Raw genomic sequence first — 16,921 nt, 5'->3', positions numbered from 1 at the left:
TACACCTTCCTTGGCAACTTTGGTCGGGCTAGATCTTTTTTTAGTACGCCGTTCCCGTCTACTTTGGGACTCTGCCCCACTACCCTCTGCAGAACTTTCGTAGTGCGAGGACAGAGTCTCTTCGGCCCGATCCAGTCTCTCAATCTCCTACTCCAGCTCGCTGCCCCCTAGGGTCTCGGATTCAGGAGGGGCAGTCGTTTGGGAAGGAGCGGGCATCACCCCAGGACGGGGTTCTTCCCCCTCCCTCTCCGCCTGACGCCTCTCTCTCCGCCTCTGCCGGGACGGGTTGTTCCGGTTCCTCACTGACCCCTTAACTCCACTGCCTTTGCCAGTACCCGCCTCAGCCGAAGGGACCTCCCGGCCCGCTCCTGCATGAGCTCGGGCCGCATTAGCCTCAGAGAGAGGACAGCGACTGAAGGGGTGCCCGAGCTCCCCACACAGGTTGCATCTAATCTCCCCACAAGATGCAGCTAGATGACCTGTCCCCCCACACAACGCGCACTTCTGCACTTGGCAGCTGGCGCTGAAGTGTGTGGGGCTGCCGCACTTGTGACAGAGCTTAGGCTGCCCCCTGTAGAAAACCAAGATCCTGTCTCGGCCGATAAAGGCAGATGATGGAATGTGGGAAACTGTACTGCCCAGACGCCTAAGCTTGATATTAAACGTCCAGGCACCCGACCAAATGCCAAACTCGTCCAGGTTTTTAGCTGGTATTCCCTGGACCTCTCCGTACCTACCCAGCCAGGTCATGATGTCAATACAAGAGAGCGACTCGTTACGGGTCAGCACGGTCACTCTGTTTAACCTCACTCTGGCGGGTTATCGCTTTTGCAACGAAACCAGGACATTCCGGCATGTTCTTCACCAGCTTATATCCGGACCAGAAGAGCTCAAGCCCATCCGGCCAGACAAAGCTGATGTCAAACTCCTTGGAGCCAAAAGGATGGATCAAGGCAAAGATGTCAGTAGCCTTGAAACCCATCCCAAGCAGGAGCTCCACTACCCTCTTTCTAGTAGGGCAAGCTTTATCGCTACTCCACTTGAGACAGACCACATTCCGTCTGGCTCCAGGGCCGGTTGTGGGTGAAGACCAGGCGGTCTCGCCCCCCTTCTGTTCTCGGAAGGTCCGAACGCCATGTCTGTTGAACCAGAATGAACATTCCACCTTCTCTCCCTCTACGGAAAAGGAGCTCTCCCCCTTTTTTAAGGGACTCCAGCAGTCGCCGCTGCAAGTCACCATTACCAGACCCTGAGAGCGAGGAAGCCAAAGAAGTCAGCCCCTCCCCCCCTACAGCCGCAGCCACACTGGCATAACTTCTGCCAGGCGCCACGGACGCAGGAGGGGCAGCAGAACCGACTCCCCCCCCCTACCTGTCACAACTGTCAAGCCGGACCCCTCAGAGGGGGCCACACGGGGGGACTCCGCCACCCTCCCAGCAGCAGGACAACCCCCCGCATCCACCCTCCCATCAGGATCCGGAGCGACCTCTAACCTAACACTCCCTCTGCAACCACTTTTTAGGGTATCCACTTTTTCAGTGGTCACCTCCATCTCCTCTCCCACGCCCAAGCACTCCACTGGGCCAGCAGGGACCATAATATTCTTATTAATATTAACATTCACATCTTATTCTTTGCCTCAGCCTCAGTGGCCCTTGTCGCCACTTCCTTGGCTTCATTGGCTTCATTTATATTGTGGTGGACCATGGCCTCCGCCACTATCACCCCCCTCCCCCCCTCTTCAGAGGAGGACAGAGAGGATGCAGCGACGTCCACAGCCCTGAAAACCTTGTACCTCTGGTGTTTTGCAAGCTTAGCCAGCTTTTTTTCACTAAACTTAGTTTTATCAGCACTTTTTTTTCATGTCTTTGACAGTTCCTGTGAGCAAGTGTTCAATGTTTGCTCCAGCCAGGATGCCGCTCTTGGCCACGCCCCCTGGCGGCGCAATCTCCCCCGATGCACCCCCGACACCCCGCTCCACCCCCCCATACCCCACCCCCCCCACCTGCCCACACACAGCAGGGGGAGGGGTACTGGGGACCCCAGGAGCAGAGGGGGCAACGGGAGCCACGGCGGGAGCTGTAGAACCGGCGGGACCACCCTCCAATTTGCGGGCAGACACAGGGGAGGAGGAGGTAACCCCACCACACCGCCGCAATTCAACCAAGCACTTTTCCAGTGCTATAGCTGATGCGACGGTGGGCGTAGCCACACCTGATGTAGCCACGCCCCCCCCCCCCCGTCATTGACTCCTCACTGTTCGGCTTTTCAGCCGCTCCACCCATAAACATCAAACCGCCCTTGTTACTGCAAACAAGGACGGCGTCCTGCGCCATCTTTTTAATAGCTATATTCTCCCCACTCCCACGCTCTGGTCTCCCTTCAGAAACCAGGCTAGGGGGGGGTAGTGGGGTTAGCCCCCTGGACTGACTTTGCAGCCAGTCCAGAGGGCAGTGGGTGAGAAACATAAACCAATTTAATTTCTTTGTTCTGTTCTTGTTTCTTTGCCTTTTTCCTCTTCTTTTTTCCTGCAGGCTCGTCCTCCAAGAGCTCATTCCCGAAAACAAACTCTTCAAGGTGAGCCCGGGGGGATTCTAGGTGGCGTATCTGCTCCATTAATTGCCCCCCTACCCCACTGCTCTCACTATCCTCCTCCTCCTCTGAGCTCGTGGGGGGGGGGACAGACCTGCTCAGGCCGGATCCCTGAGTCCGCAGGCCCTGCAGACTGGCCCCACAGGCTCACCACAGACCTTTCCTCCTCATCATCTGAGGGGTCCATTACTTTCTCCTCCTCCAGTTCTCCTTTAAACCTTTTCTCATTTCTCAGTTTTTCCTCAAAAGGACCACTATTCTTGAGAATAGTGGCCCTCTTGTCCTCCAATATACATATCTCCTCTTTTAGTGCTCTAATCTTAGCCGATATTTCTGGCCTCTTCGCCTTAGAGGCTCTGTCCGCTTTCCGCCTTTCACACTTTAGCTCGCTTATGAGCCTCTTTAAGACTTTTCCAGCCTCCTCGTACTCCTGGAGGTAGGCTGCTATACGGGAGTGTAAAGGGGGAATATTAATCACCAATATTATGCGAATATCGATAATTAATATTCCTAAATAGGAGGAGCCACCTGGTGGAGACTCCGCCTATTTATGCCTTTATATAACAATTACACAATACTTTCGCTATGCCTTACACTAATCACTAATGCTAGCTGCATGCGCCTTACTAACTCGCTACCGCTAACAAGTACACGCTACACAAAGGGTACAAATATAACGGTATTTATTTAACACACTAAGCACGCAATACTCTAACAATACACAGCACTACACATATACAATACTCAAACTACGCTACAAGTTCCCAATTCCACCCATAAACTAACTATACAATACACACATACAAGTATAACAACCCACCCGCCTAGCTCTATACTGTCCCTACGGGGTTACAAGACAATACACACATCAATGGCTCTGCAGGGGTTAATACTTGCAGGCCATGTAATATTGTTTGCAGAGCACCTGCATGCTCAACAGAGGCAGGCAGGACAGGGGAACAGGGCACGGACATCAGGGGGTGTAAAGAGTCCGGGGGGGGGGGGGGGTCAGGGCAGAGTATGCCTGGCAGGGAAGGGTTAATCAGGGGAGAGCATGTACACAGGGAGCCAGGGGAATATGGATCCCAGGGGTGTGATACAGGAATCAGGGGTGGGTTAGGATGGTGGAATAGGGGGGGGGTTAACCAGGGGTCAGGGAGTGGAGGGGTTAATGGAGTTGGTGGGATAGGGTGGGAGGTGGTGATACTTATGGTCGTCCAGGGGTCTGCTCCGGTCGCAGGACGCACTCTCCTGGGTCCGGTCCTTCAGGAGGGGGCGGCCAGGCACTTCTATTGAGCGCCGATCGCGCTCTCCTATTCCGGTCCGGCGCTCTGACCTGAGCGCAGCACGCGTTCTGTTCAAGTGGGGGGGGTCCGGTCTTCTTCACCTTTAGCGCTGGACGCGCTATCCTCACGTGGGGGCCCAGACCCTAACTGACCTACGGAGTGCCGGGCCGCCGGATATTTAAACCCGGCCGCCCGCACTCCCGCGCTGCGCCGCCCACCAGGGGGCGCGCGCGCGCCCCCATCATCCACGTGGGCCGGCGCAGTGATATGACGTCACTGCGCCGGCCCGCACATCGGGGACGCGCTGCAGACAGGCGGGAGATGCCTTTGATCTCCCGCCTGCTGCCCTTAGCAATCCGGACGGTGCGATTGTAATCGCACTGTCGGAATGCGCATAATAGGAGGAGGGGAGGCTTCTCCCCTTCTTCTATCATGCGTAATTATCTCCAGCGGCGCTGGAGATAATTACAACAAAGGGCTCAGATTCTGTTGAATCTGAGCTCTTTGTATCCATCAGGATGACCGGACCCTTGTCCAGTCATTCTGATGCAATTAGCCAGATTGCATCGGTTTGAATGCTTGGGGCACATTCAAACCGATGCACCTGGTTTCAGGTGTAGGAGGGGGGGAAATATTATATACTATACATGCACATGGATGCTTGGGGCACATCCATATGCATGTATACATAAATATCACATGTATCTAACGGGGGCACATAGTTATATAAGGGGGCACAAGCCCTTACATTATAAGGGGACACAAAGCCCCTACATTATAAGGGGACACAAGCCCCTACATTATAAGGGGACACAAGCACATATATCCCACAGGGGCCACCATGAGCCCCTGGGGATCCCCATGAGCAGACGTGCGCAGATGTTGGGCACATCTGCGCACATCATCCCATGATGCGGTGGATAATGCATGCACATATACCATACATGCCCGCACATGTTTGCAGGCATGCATGGATATATATGCATACGGCTCAACCGTTCCTCAACAATCCCCCTGTTGTCGGACTTTATGATACGACAATATAATTGGGGGAACGGGTTGAGATATATTTGCCCCCCCCTCAACCCCATCCTTGGTGGAAGTTCAGGAAGAACTGTAGTGTACACTGTTCTTTAGGTACTTAGACATCCCTAATCCATTTTCCTCCGACCTGCCCTTCACCGTAACCTACTACTCCGTCCACAGGATACACAGTCTTCTTCTTGACATCTTTAGGATACCACACACCCACAATCTCTTTAACAGTCTTTTAGTGTCGGCCACCCCCACTTTGGAGTGACCACACCCCCACAGTCTCTCGGTAATTCTGCCGATCTTCAGGTATCTTCGTCCCCCCCAATTCTGGAGCGGGTTCACCCTTACAGTCTTTAACTGGCCTTTCTTTTATCCGTCTCTTGGTGTCAGCCACCCCCACTTTGGAGTGACCACACCCCCACAGTCTCTCGGTAGTTATGCCGATCTTCCGGTATGGCCCGCCTCCAAGGCATCTGGAGCGGGTTCACCCTCATAGTCTCAGTCCCAACTTTCTTTCCAACGTCTGTTTCCATCTTGACAGGTGCGGTTCTCCCGTGGACAGATTAATAGGTCTTTACAAGGCAGGTCAGACTCTTAAGCGGTGATGTCACAGTACCTAAATTCTACTGCGGAGAACACCTCCACCACACTACACATCCAGCCCTTCCCTTAAGAACTTCACCGTTCCAGGGTTCAAGGTGGCAAATGAATAATGCCTGTCCCTATCGTGACCTAACCTTATCCCCATTCACACAAAATACATGTTACATCCCTCCCAACACCACCAAATTCCATTACATGTGTGTACCCATAGAGACTCATGCAACCTGGCATTCCTCTCTACCTCCAAAGACACAGGTAGGTCGTAGACCCCTGTGTCAATGGGAAACGACTATAGGATGCAAATGTGTACAGCCAAATTATAACTCACCACAATGCGTTGGGTGAGTTTCCCTGGGTATAGGCTGTCACACATTTGTACCTAGAGTGTCTATGGGTACACAATCAACCAACAAACATAATCAGTATATGTACAATACAATGTGGTATGGGGTTTCAGGGTAGTACAAGTTATACGTCCCGAACCCCCATTGAAAACAAAACGTGTCCATACAATAATATTTGGCTACAGGAACCATGTTTGTGGTGTCCTGAGCCTCCTCCTCCGGATAGTTCTGTACAGTTCTGTCTGGTTCTGGTGTATTTTGGTCAATAAGTCCCTTGACCCTCCGACTGTAGATGACGATCACCAGAACCAGAAGAAGTTTCACTGGGTGAAACAAGTGATATGCTCTTCCACCCGAACGTCTCCAAATCTTCCTCCAGAGCCTTAAATAATGCTCCCGCTGGATTGTGGCACAGTCCTCCATCTCTAAAACACCTCTAGGCAGAGGTCGCTTGGTTGCCAAAATCCAGTGGGATCCTCTGGAGTCCTCCCAAGAGTGTCAGGGGGAATAGCTGGCCTCTTCCGTGGCCTCTCCTGGGTTTTTCTTCCGCTCCATATAAAACCTATGGCAGAAGAAAATACCAGGTGCTCCCAGGGGAATTTCTCCCCTAACGGTGCAGTTAAATGTACAAAAATTCCCAGCACCAATACCTTTGACCCATGGGTAGAGAAAGGTATTGGGCTGCCCTTTGTCTCACAGGACTCCTCATTATCCCAACACTGGTGTCTGAACACCCTACCTTCAGAGGAGCGTGTCCTCTGCTACACATCCCTCTGCACCAACAGATAAGGATGGCCTCCCTACTAGGTTAGGATAACTGGAGTTCTGTGGACAAAGCACCATCTTGATGGCACCGCATCCCTGTCCACTCATGTGTACCCAGGCTGACTTCCCCCTGTGATCCCATCTTGTGGAGGCCCGCAGAACCAACGGCATAGGCATGCCCCGGCTCCTCAGGACCCCACAACACAAGAACACAGTCCACACTCTGCTGCCAAACACTCCTGCGTCCAATCCCTATCAGAGCTGTGCTACCTGCTCGGACTAGAATTAAGTGCGCAGCACAACATTACACCAATGTTGTCTGTCCGCCCCAGTCCCCAGCGCAACACAGCCCTACCGAAAACCTTGAGCACAACAGTGTTATCTGTATCGATCCGAGACCCTGGTTGCCCAGAATAATATCACATCATCCTTTGTGTGCTGCATGAAGAAGGTCCTTATGCCTTCTCCCGACCAGCAGGATTTCCCGTGTGATATTATCTGCTCGCGACCCTATACGTTCTCGATCCACAGTATAACACTGCTCCGCTCCAAGGGGACACAGAATGAAACAAGACAGCAGACGGGACATTACAACACTACATAAATCAGCCTGGTGGAACACACTCATAGACAAGGACCACCATCAACATCAAAGAGAACGTTACAATGGACAACAAAAACACACAACATGGACATGTATAGGGAACAAACGGTGTAACAAATAGTACAGGGGTGTCAAATGTTGCCTAGCCTAGCTTGGCCACTCTGGCTCCTCAGCAGCTGATGATGCTGCCAAGAGGTTACCCCTTTATGGCCAAGCTGACTAGACCCCGCTGCACGATTTGCTACCTGAATCCCATCACTGGACACATTGCAATTACTTGCACAAGGGCAATTCCTTGCAATGTGTCCTTTGTTCCCACACCTGAAGCACCTGATTGGGCTTACTGTCCTGTGTGTTTTGCAGTGCTTCGCTATATGACCCAAGCCACCACAAGCAAAGCATTTGATGTTTGCCTGGTGTGGCCTAGGTCCGTCCACACTGCAACCGCGCTCCCTGAATTGTTCCATCTTCAGGGAGGCACTTTTCACGATGTTTCTTTTCCCCAAAGTCAGGGAGAAATCTCTGTTAGTCTGGACAGGCTTGGTCTGGTGATTTGGCCTGTCACAGACTACTCTCCCCCCTATTTGCCCTGCATAGGGCAAAGTTTTGGGATATTCCGACCCTGACTTTATGGGAAAAGAAAGGGCCGGCACCAACTTGGTGATGACCTGTTGCAAGCCAGTAATTATCTGGGAGCTTACAGCAACGTGAGCCTTCAATTTGGCTACCGTCACACTAGTAGAGGCAGTGCGTTCCTTGAAGGCCTTGACCTCAGTATAAGACTGAGTCAACTTAGCCTCAATTTCCTCCTTCTGCTTCTGCATTTCCACTAATTGTGACTGTATTCGAGCCACCTGCGCATCTCGGTCAACAGTAGACTGCACATTCTCCGCCAGCTGTGCCCGCAATGCCGAAACCTGGTCGGAACTATTGGCACAGCACTGGCAGTGAACAGCCGGAGGAATTGTCTCTGTTGACTGAGACACCAGCGCCACTTCCTTTGGCTTACAGATGCTAGCCTCAAACGTATGAACGAGTTTGGCCAGCATCCGAAGCCGTTTAGTGGCCTTATTCAACACCGTCCGTTTGTTAACACAAAGCTTGTCATAACTACAAGCCTGTGCCAACAAATCGGACCACAGCATTTCTGCTGACTTGTATGTGGTGGGGAGGATGGGATTGAATGTACTGTGTTTGCTCAAGTGTTGCAGTGTGGGGAAGTCCATACTCACCGTTTGAGCGTCCATCTTCTCCTTGGGGCCGTACCTCCTCGCAGCTGCTTGGAAGAAGTCCATTTTCCCGGAACGCCTCTTCCCGACCAGCCTGACTTTGTACGCTGCTCCCACGAAGATGGATCTCTTCCAGTGACGTATCCTCTTCTCCCTCGCAATCACTCGAGCGGTGTAGTGACCGTGCAAAGCAAATAGCAAAATATTAATTCACAGATAGAACATAGATTCTCTGCTAAAGATTTTGATCTGCGTTTGGTGCTGTGAGGAAGAGTCGCGTTTCCTGTCCGAATTATCAGGTCCTAGACGCTCAGACCGCTGACCACGTCTCTCCTAGACGCTCAGACCGCTGACCACGTCTCTCTTGCCTGACAATTCACAGGACAACCAACCTCTAGCCTCAAAACCAAACACAGATTTCAAAATCTAAGCAGTGGGCCTGGCTCGCCAATGTAAAGGGGGAATATTAATCACCAATATTATGCGAATATCGATAATTAATATTCCTAAATAGGAGGAGCCACCTGGTGGAGACTCCGCCTATTTATGCCTTTATATAACAATTACACAATACTTTCGCTATGCCTTACACTAATCACTAATGCTAGCTGCATGCGCCTTACTAACTCGCTACCGCTAACAAGTACACGCTACACAAAGGGTACAAATATAACGGTATTTATTTAACACACTAAGCACGCAATACTCTAACAATACACAGCACTACACATATACAATACTCAAACTACGCTACAAGTTCCCAATTCCACCCATAAACTAACTATACAATACACACATACAAGTATAACAACCCACCCGCCTAGCTCTATACTGTCCCTACGGGGTTACAAGACAATACACACATCAATGGCTCTGCAGGGGTTAATACTTGCAGGCCATGTAATATTGTTTGCAGAGCACCTGCATGCTCAACAGAGGCAGGCAGGACAGGGGAACAGGGCACGGACATCAGGGGGTGTAAAGAGTCCGGGGGGGGGGGGTCAGGGCAGAGTATGCCTGGCAGGGTGGATTAATCAGGGGAGAGCATGTACACAGGGAGCCAGGGGAATATGGATCCCAGGGGTGTGATACAGGAATCAGGGGTGGGTTAGGATAGTGGAATAGGGGGGGGTTAACCAGGGGTCAGGGAGTGGAGGGGTTAATGGAGTTGGTGGGATAGGGTGGGAGGTGGTGATACTTATGGTCGTCCAGGGGTCTGCTCCGGTCGCAGGACGCACTCTCCTGGGTCCGGTCCTTCAGGAGGGGGCGGCCAGGCACTTCTATTGAGCGCCGATCGCGCTCTCCTATTCCGGTCCGGCGCTCTGACCTGAGCGCAGCACGCGTTCTGTTCAAGTGGGGGGGGGTCCGGTCTTCTTCAACCTTTAGCGCTGGACGCGCTATCCTCACGTGGGGGCCCAGACCCTAACTGACCTACGGAGTGCCGGGCCGCCGGATATTTAAACCCGGCCGCCCGCACTCCCGCGCTGCGTCGCCCACCAGGGGGCGCGCGCGCGCCCCCATCATCCACGTGGGCCGGCGCAGTGATATGACGTCACTGCGCCGGCCCGCACATCGGGGACGCGCTGCAGACAGGCGGGAGATGCCTTTGATCTCCCGCCTGCTGCCCTTAGCATTCCGGACGGTGCGATTGTAATCGCACTGTCGGAATGCGCATAATAGGAGGAGGGGAGGCTTCTCCCCTTCTTCTATCATGCGTAATTATCTCCAGCGGCGCTGGAGATAATTACAACAAAGGGCTCAGATTCTGTTGAATCTGAGCTCTTTGTATCCATCAGGATGACCGGACCCTTGTCCAGTCATTCTGATGCAATTAGCCAGATTGCATCGGTTTGAATGCTTGGGGCACATTCAAACCGATGCACCTGGTTTCAGGTGTAGGAGGGGGGAAATATTATATACTATACATGCACATGGATGCTTGGGGCACATCCATATGCATGTATACATAAACATCACATGTATCTAACGGGGGCACATAGTTATATAAGGGGGCACAAGCCCTTACATTATAAGGGGACACAAACCCCTACATTATAAGGGGACACAAGCCCCTACATTATAAGGGGACACAAGCACATATATCCCACAGGGGCCACCATGAGCCCCTGGGGATCCCCATGAGCAGACGTGCGCAGATGTTGGGCACATCTGCGCACATCATCCCATGATGCGGTGGATAATGCATGCACATATACCATACATGCCCGCACATGTTTGCAGGCATGCATGGATATATATGCATACGGCTCAACCGTTCCTCAACAGGGAGCTATATATGGCGACAGGCTCCCTGGGCCCCATGCAGCCCCAGTCGGCCTCCACCGCTTCCAAGCCACCTCCAGGAGCACCCCGCGTACCTTTTGGAGACTCCATTCTCCTGGACTTGCCGCCGATCTTCACGGCTTCGCCCCTGGGGGCCACAGGGGACACATCCACATGACCCCTGCTGGATCTTCTGACCCCCGGGGTGGGAGATGTAGCAGAGGCCGGTAACTCACCTCCCCTACTCCCCACCGGCCTACCTCGGCAAGCAGGATCCTGGTCCTTGCCTGAGCGCATGGCCCAGGCCCTTACCAGCTCCCTAGGGAGAGGCAGGGCCTGGGCTGGGGAGAAAGGCGGAAAACCTCCCCACAAGCCTGGTCCCTCCCAGGGGATTAAGGTGATGAAAAATCTCCTTGGGGCCTTAACGAGGTGGAAGTTGCCAGGAGCTGCTGCACACACACCTTCTACCTCAGCTGCAGGAAACAGACACGCCCATGCCTGATTCTCTGCTATGGGACCTCTCTCCTCTGTCTGGGTGCCGGGGCCTAAATATCTAACAATGGCCTGTTGCAGTGGTGGGTGACGTGAAGCCTGATTCTCTGCTATGACATGAAGCCTGATTCTCTGCTATGACATGAAGCCTGATTCTCTGCTGACATGAAGCCTAATTCTCTGCTATGACATGAAGCCTGATTCTCTGCTATGACATGAAGCCTGATTCTCTGCTCACATGAAGCCTGATTCTCTGCTATGACATGAAGCCTGATTCTCTGATATGACATGAAGCCTGATTCTCTGCTATGGGACCTCTCTCCTCTGTCTGGGTGTCGGGGCCTAAAAATATCTGACAGTGGCCTGTTCCAGTGTTGGGTGACATGAAGCATGATTCTCTGCTATGACATGAAGCCTGAATCTCTGCTATGGGACGTCTCTCCTCCATCTGGGTGCTGGGGCCTAAAAATATCTGACAGTGGCCTGTTCCAGTGTTGGGTGACATGAAGCATGATTCTCTGCTATGACATGAAGCCTGAATCTCTGCTATGGGACTTCTCTCCTCTGTCTTGGTGCCGCGGCCTAAACATATGTGACAGTGGCCTGTTCAAGTGTTGGGTGACAGGAAGCCAGATTCTCTGCTATGACATGAAGCCTGAATCTCTGCTATGGGACCTATTTCCTCTGTCTGGGTGCCGGGGCCTTAAAATATCTGACAGTGGCCTGTTCCAGTGTTGGGTGACATAAAGCCTGATTCTCTGCTATGACATAAAGCCTGATTCTCTGCTATGGGACCTCTCTCCTCTGTCTGGGTGCCGGGGCCTAAATATCTAACAATGGCCTGTTGCAGTGGTGGGTGACATGAAGCCTGATTCTCTGCTGACATGAAGCCTGATTCTCTGCTATGACATGAAGCTTGATTCTCTGCTGACATGAAGCCTGATTCTCTGCTATGACATGAAGCCTGATTCTCTGCTATGACATGAAGCCTGATTCTCTGCTATGGGACCTCTCTCCTCTGTCTGGGTGTCGGGGCCTAAAAATATCTGAAAGTGGGCAGTTCTAGTGTTGCGTGACATGAAGCATGATTCTCTGCTATGACATGAAGCCTGAATCTCTGCTATGGGAACTCTTTTTTATTAGAAAAATACAAAACTTAACAGACAAGAAAAAACAAAACAGAACAGCTTCTCAGCTGGCCCAGCCTCACTCATACTCACATTCATACCAATACCCTATAAAAACTATATACAAACTATATACAAATGCTAAAAAAGAAATGAAACTTACTTAGCCGGTTCAGCTGTAAAACCCAAAAAAGAAAAACTTGACTACTGTCAAAAAAACAAAAACGCAAATAAGACTAAAAAAACAATAACAATAATAATAATAATAATAGTACAAAACAAAACAATTTTTTTTTTCTTTTTCCCCATCACCAATTTATTTATATTTTTATATATTACCTTTTCATTAATATAACACATAAAGCAAAACAAACCTCACCTCCCTAATCTAGCCCTAACCCCCACTACCTACTCCATCACCCTTCACCCATCACCCAAGGCTGACCTCCGCCTCACGTCTCTCTCGTGTCCGCATAGTCCGAGGCCAGCCCTACCTCCACCACCCGCATCTAGCCCCTCACCCCATGTCCTCCCATGTCCGCATAGTCCAGGGCTAGATGCAGGCCTCCCACTTCAATACACACATAAAACACATAAAAGCACAAATAAAAGACCCCTTCCCTCACCCACCCAACCTAACTAGCCCCAACTCATTCTATCCTAATAAATAACATAAACAACATAACTATTTAACACACACTGCAAACTATTCTAATATACAGACCTATCCGAAGGCCCAAGCTCGGTCTCTGTAAGCCTTTCTTCAAAGCTCAACCTCTCACAAAACAAAAATCTACAGTGAAAGCATCAGCCCACCACCAGGAAACGTATGACTAGGCTAGGGTACGCTAAAAGCAAAGCCTCTCCAGAGGAGAGAGGCCCTACTGGTACCCAGTCTCTCATGCTCCAAAGAACGCACCTTCACCAGGTCACCCAGAATGTTCCTACATACCACGTCCACTGGGAGGACTTTCTGCTGCGTTGAAACAAAGCACCGTGCATTCCACGTGTAGAACCTAACCACTATACTGACTAAAAAACATGTGCACAGGTCCCTTCTACCAATGTCTCTGAGCACTCAATAAGCCCACTCCGCGTAGGAGAGGCTGGCTAGCCTAGGCCAGCCAATGGAAGCTCCCACCCGTTGGTAAACCTCTGTATTAAAGGGACACTGAAGCAGGAAGTGATCCATACTTTCCAGTATGGAGCCACTCTCCTCCCGGGGACAACCCCTTTCATCAGAGTTCCTGTACTTTAAGTTGTCCCTCACATACAGCCTTCCGTGAAAGCAGCGCCAAGCCAAGTCCCAAAACTTCAAGGGGATCCTTGCAGAATTTAGCAACTGTAACTCCTTGTCTAGATCCCGGCTTGGGCAATCCCTGAGGGCCAGGGGCTTCTGGAAGTGGGACAACAAGACCCTCTCGTTAAGGGACCTCCTTGACAGAGTCCTGATCTCCCTCACCTCCAAACCCCACCGGCGGATCACCTTCAGAATCGGGGTGACGTAAGTCGGAAGATATCCGTGAGGCGTACTTAAGTCCTTTACTTGCCCTCTTGTCTCCCATTCCTGGAAGAAAGGCCGAAACCACCCCCGGCAGGAGACTACCCACGGAGAAGCCCTCTCTCTCCAGAGGTTCGCCAGATTCGCTTTAACAAAGGTGTTTACAAGAAACACCACGGGGTTGACCATAGATAACCCCCCTAGTCTCCTCGTGCGGTAAGTCACTTCTTTCTTGATCAGGTTCAGTCTATTCCCCCATAAGAGCTGGAAGAACAGACTATAAACCCGAGTCCAGAGAGGCTCTGGCAAGATACACACGCTACCCAAATAGATAAGCACAGGGAGTAGGTAGGCCTTGATCAGGTTTACCCTTTCCCTGAGGGTCAAAGACCAACCCTTCCACTGGTCGACCTTCTGAGCGGTGATCTTAAGCCTGTCGTCCCAATTTTGAGTGGGATAGTCCCCATGGCCAAAATGGATGACTAGGACTTTGGCTGACGACTTGGGCCCTGGGAGGGTGTCCGGGAGATCAAAAACTGGATCACCCCCTCCCAGCCAAAGACTCTCACACTTATCCCGATTGATCATGGACCCGGATGCCTCCGAGTAGCGATCCACTTCAGACATCACGTACTCCGCCTCCCCTCTCAAGGATACGAAAATGGTGACATCGTCAGCGTACGCTACTACCCTCAGAGTGGCTTCCGGCGCCGCCCGATCCATCCCGACTCCCGACAACGGTCCACGATCGATTCGCTTAAGAAAGGGATCAATCGCAAACACGTATAAAAGCGGGCTCAAAGGACAACCCTGGCGGACGCCAGACCCAACCTCAAAAGAGCAGCCAGACCAACCGTTCACAAGCGGGAAACTCTCCCCCTGCGTACAAGATCTTTAACCAATCGACAAACCCCCCCGGGCAGGCCATACTTCTGAAGGACTGACCAGAGGTACTCATGGTTCACCCGATCAAACGCATTTGCTTGATCTAAGGACAGCATGTACCCCCTCCAGTAGCCTGCTCTACTCTGCTCCACTGCCTCTCGGACACCAAGTACAGCACTAAAAGTGCTGCGGCCTGGAACCGAGCAATGCTGGGCCACCGAAAGGAGTTGGGGTGCAAATTTTACCAGCCTATTAAAAATTTTCTTGGCCAGAATCTTTCTGTCCGTATTAAGAAGTGCTATGGGATGCCAGTTCTCAATACGGCTCGGATCTTTACCCTTTGATAGACGGATCAGAGCTGACCTCCTCATTGACCGAGGCAGAGTGCCCGAGGATAAACACTCATTGAATACCTCAGTCAAGAGGGGACATAAAGAGTCCTTAAAGGTCTTTTAAAACTCGGATGTTAAGCCATCCGGGCCTGGCGACTTCTTCAGAGCTAACCCTTCCACCGCCAGGATAACTTCCTCCTTCCTGATCTCTTCTACCAGACCGTCAAAAGAGAGGTGAGCTCCTGACTCAGGGGTGACCCCAGCCAGGAAAGCCGACATCCTGTCCCGATCCAGATCCCTCCTCCCCAAGAGGCACGAGTAAAAGGTTCTAACGACTTCTAGGATCCCTGATCTGGACCTGCTCAGAGATCCCGTACTATCGACCAGTCCTGTTTAGAGTTGAGCGAACACCTGGATGTTCGGGTTCGAGAAGTTCGGCCGAACTTCCCGGAAATGTTCGGGTTCGGGATCCGAACCCGATCCGAACTTCGTCCCGAACCCGAACCCCATTGCAGTCAATGGGGACCCGAACTTTTCGGCACTAAAAAGGCTGTAAAACAGCCCAGGAAAAGGCTAGAGGGCTGCAAAAGGCAGCAACATGTAGGTAAATCCCCTGCAAACAAATGTGGATAGGGAAATAAATAAAAATAAAATAAATAAAAATTAACCAATATCAATTGGAGAGAGGTCCCATAGCAGAGAATCTGGCTTCATGTCACCCACCACTGGAACAGTCCATTCTCAGATATTTAGGCCCCGGCACCCAGGCAGAGGAGAGAGGTCCCGTAACAGAGAATCTGGCTTCATGTCACCAGAGAATCAGTCTTCATGTCATAGCAGAGAATCAGGCTTCACGTCACCCACCACTGTAACAGTCCATTGTCATAAATTTAGGCCCTGGCACCCAGGCAGAGGAGAGAGGTCCCATAACACAGAATCTGGCTTCATGTCAGTAGAGAATCAGTCTTCATATCATAGCAGAGAATCAGGCTTCACGTCACCCACCACTGTAACAGTCCATTGTCATAAATTTAGGCCCCGGCACCCAGGCAGAGGGGAGAGGTCCCATAACACAGAATCTGGCTTCATGTCACCAGAGAATCAGTCTTCATGTCATAGCATAGAATCAGGCTTCACGTCACCCACCACTGTAACAGTCCATTGTCATAAATTTAGGCCCCGGCACACAGGCAGAGGAAAGAGGTCCCGTAACAGAGAATCTGGCTTCATGTCAGCAGAGAATCAGTCTTCATGTCATAGCAGAGAATCAGGATTCACGTTACCCACCACTTTAACAGTCCATTGTCATAAATTTAGGCCCTGGCACCCAGGCAGAGGAGAGAGGTCCCATAACACAGAATCTGGCTTCATGTCAGCAGAGAATCAGTCTTCATATCATAGCAGAGAATCATGCTTCACGTCACCCACCACTGTAACAGTCCATTGTCATAAATTTAGGCCCTGGCACCCAGGCAGAGGAGAGAGGTCCCATAACACAGAATCTGGCTTCATGTCAGCAAAAAATCTGTCTTGATATCATAGCAGAGAATCATGCTTCACGTCACCCACCACTGTAACAGTCAATTGTCATAAATTTAGGCCCTGGCACCCAGGCAGAGGAGAGAGGTTTCATAACACAGAATCTGGCTTCATGTCACCAGAGAATCAGTCTTCATATCATAGCAGAGAATCAGGCTTCACGTCACCCACCACTATAACAGTCCATTGTCATAAATTTAGGCCCCGGCACCCAGGCAGAGGAGAGAGGTCCCATAACACAGAATATGGCTTGATGTCACCAGAGAATCAGTCTTCATGTCATAGCAGAGAATCATGCTTCACG

Source organism: Bufo gargarizans, unplaced genomic scaffold (assembly GCF_014858855.1).
Source record: "Bufo gargarizans isolate SCDJY-AF-19 unplaced genomic scaffold, ASM1485885v1 original_scaffold_1846_pilon, whole genome shotgun sequence".
In the NCBI taxonomy this organism is placed as follows: domain Eukaryota; kingdom Metazoa; phylum Chordata; class Amphibia; order Anura; family Bufonidae; genus Bufo; species Bufo gargarizans.
This window is presented reverse-complemented; position numbering follows the sequence as displayed.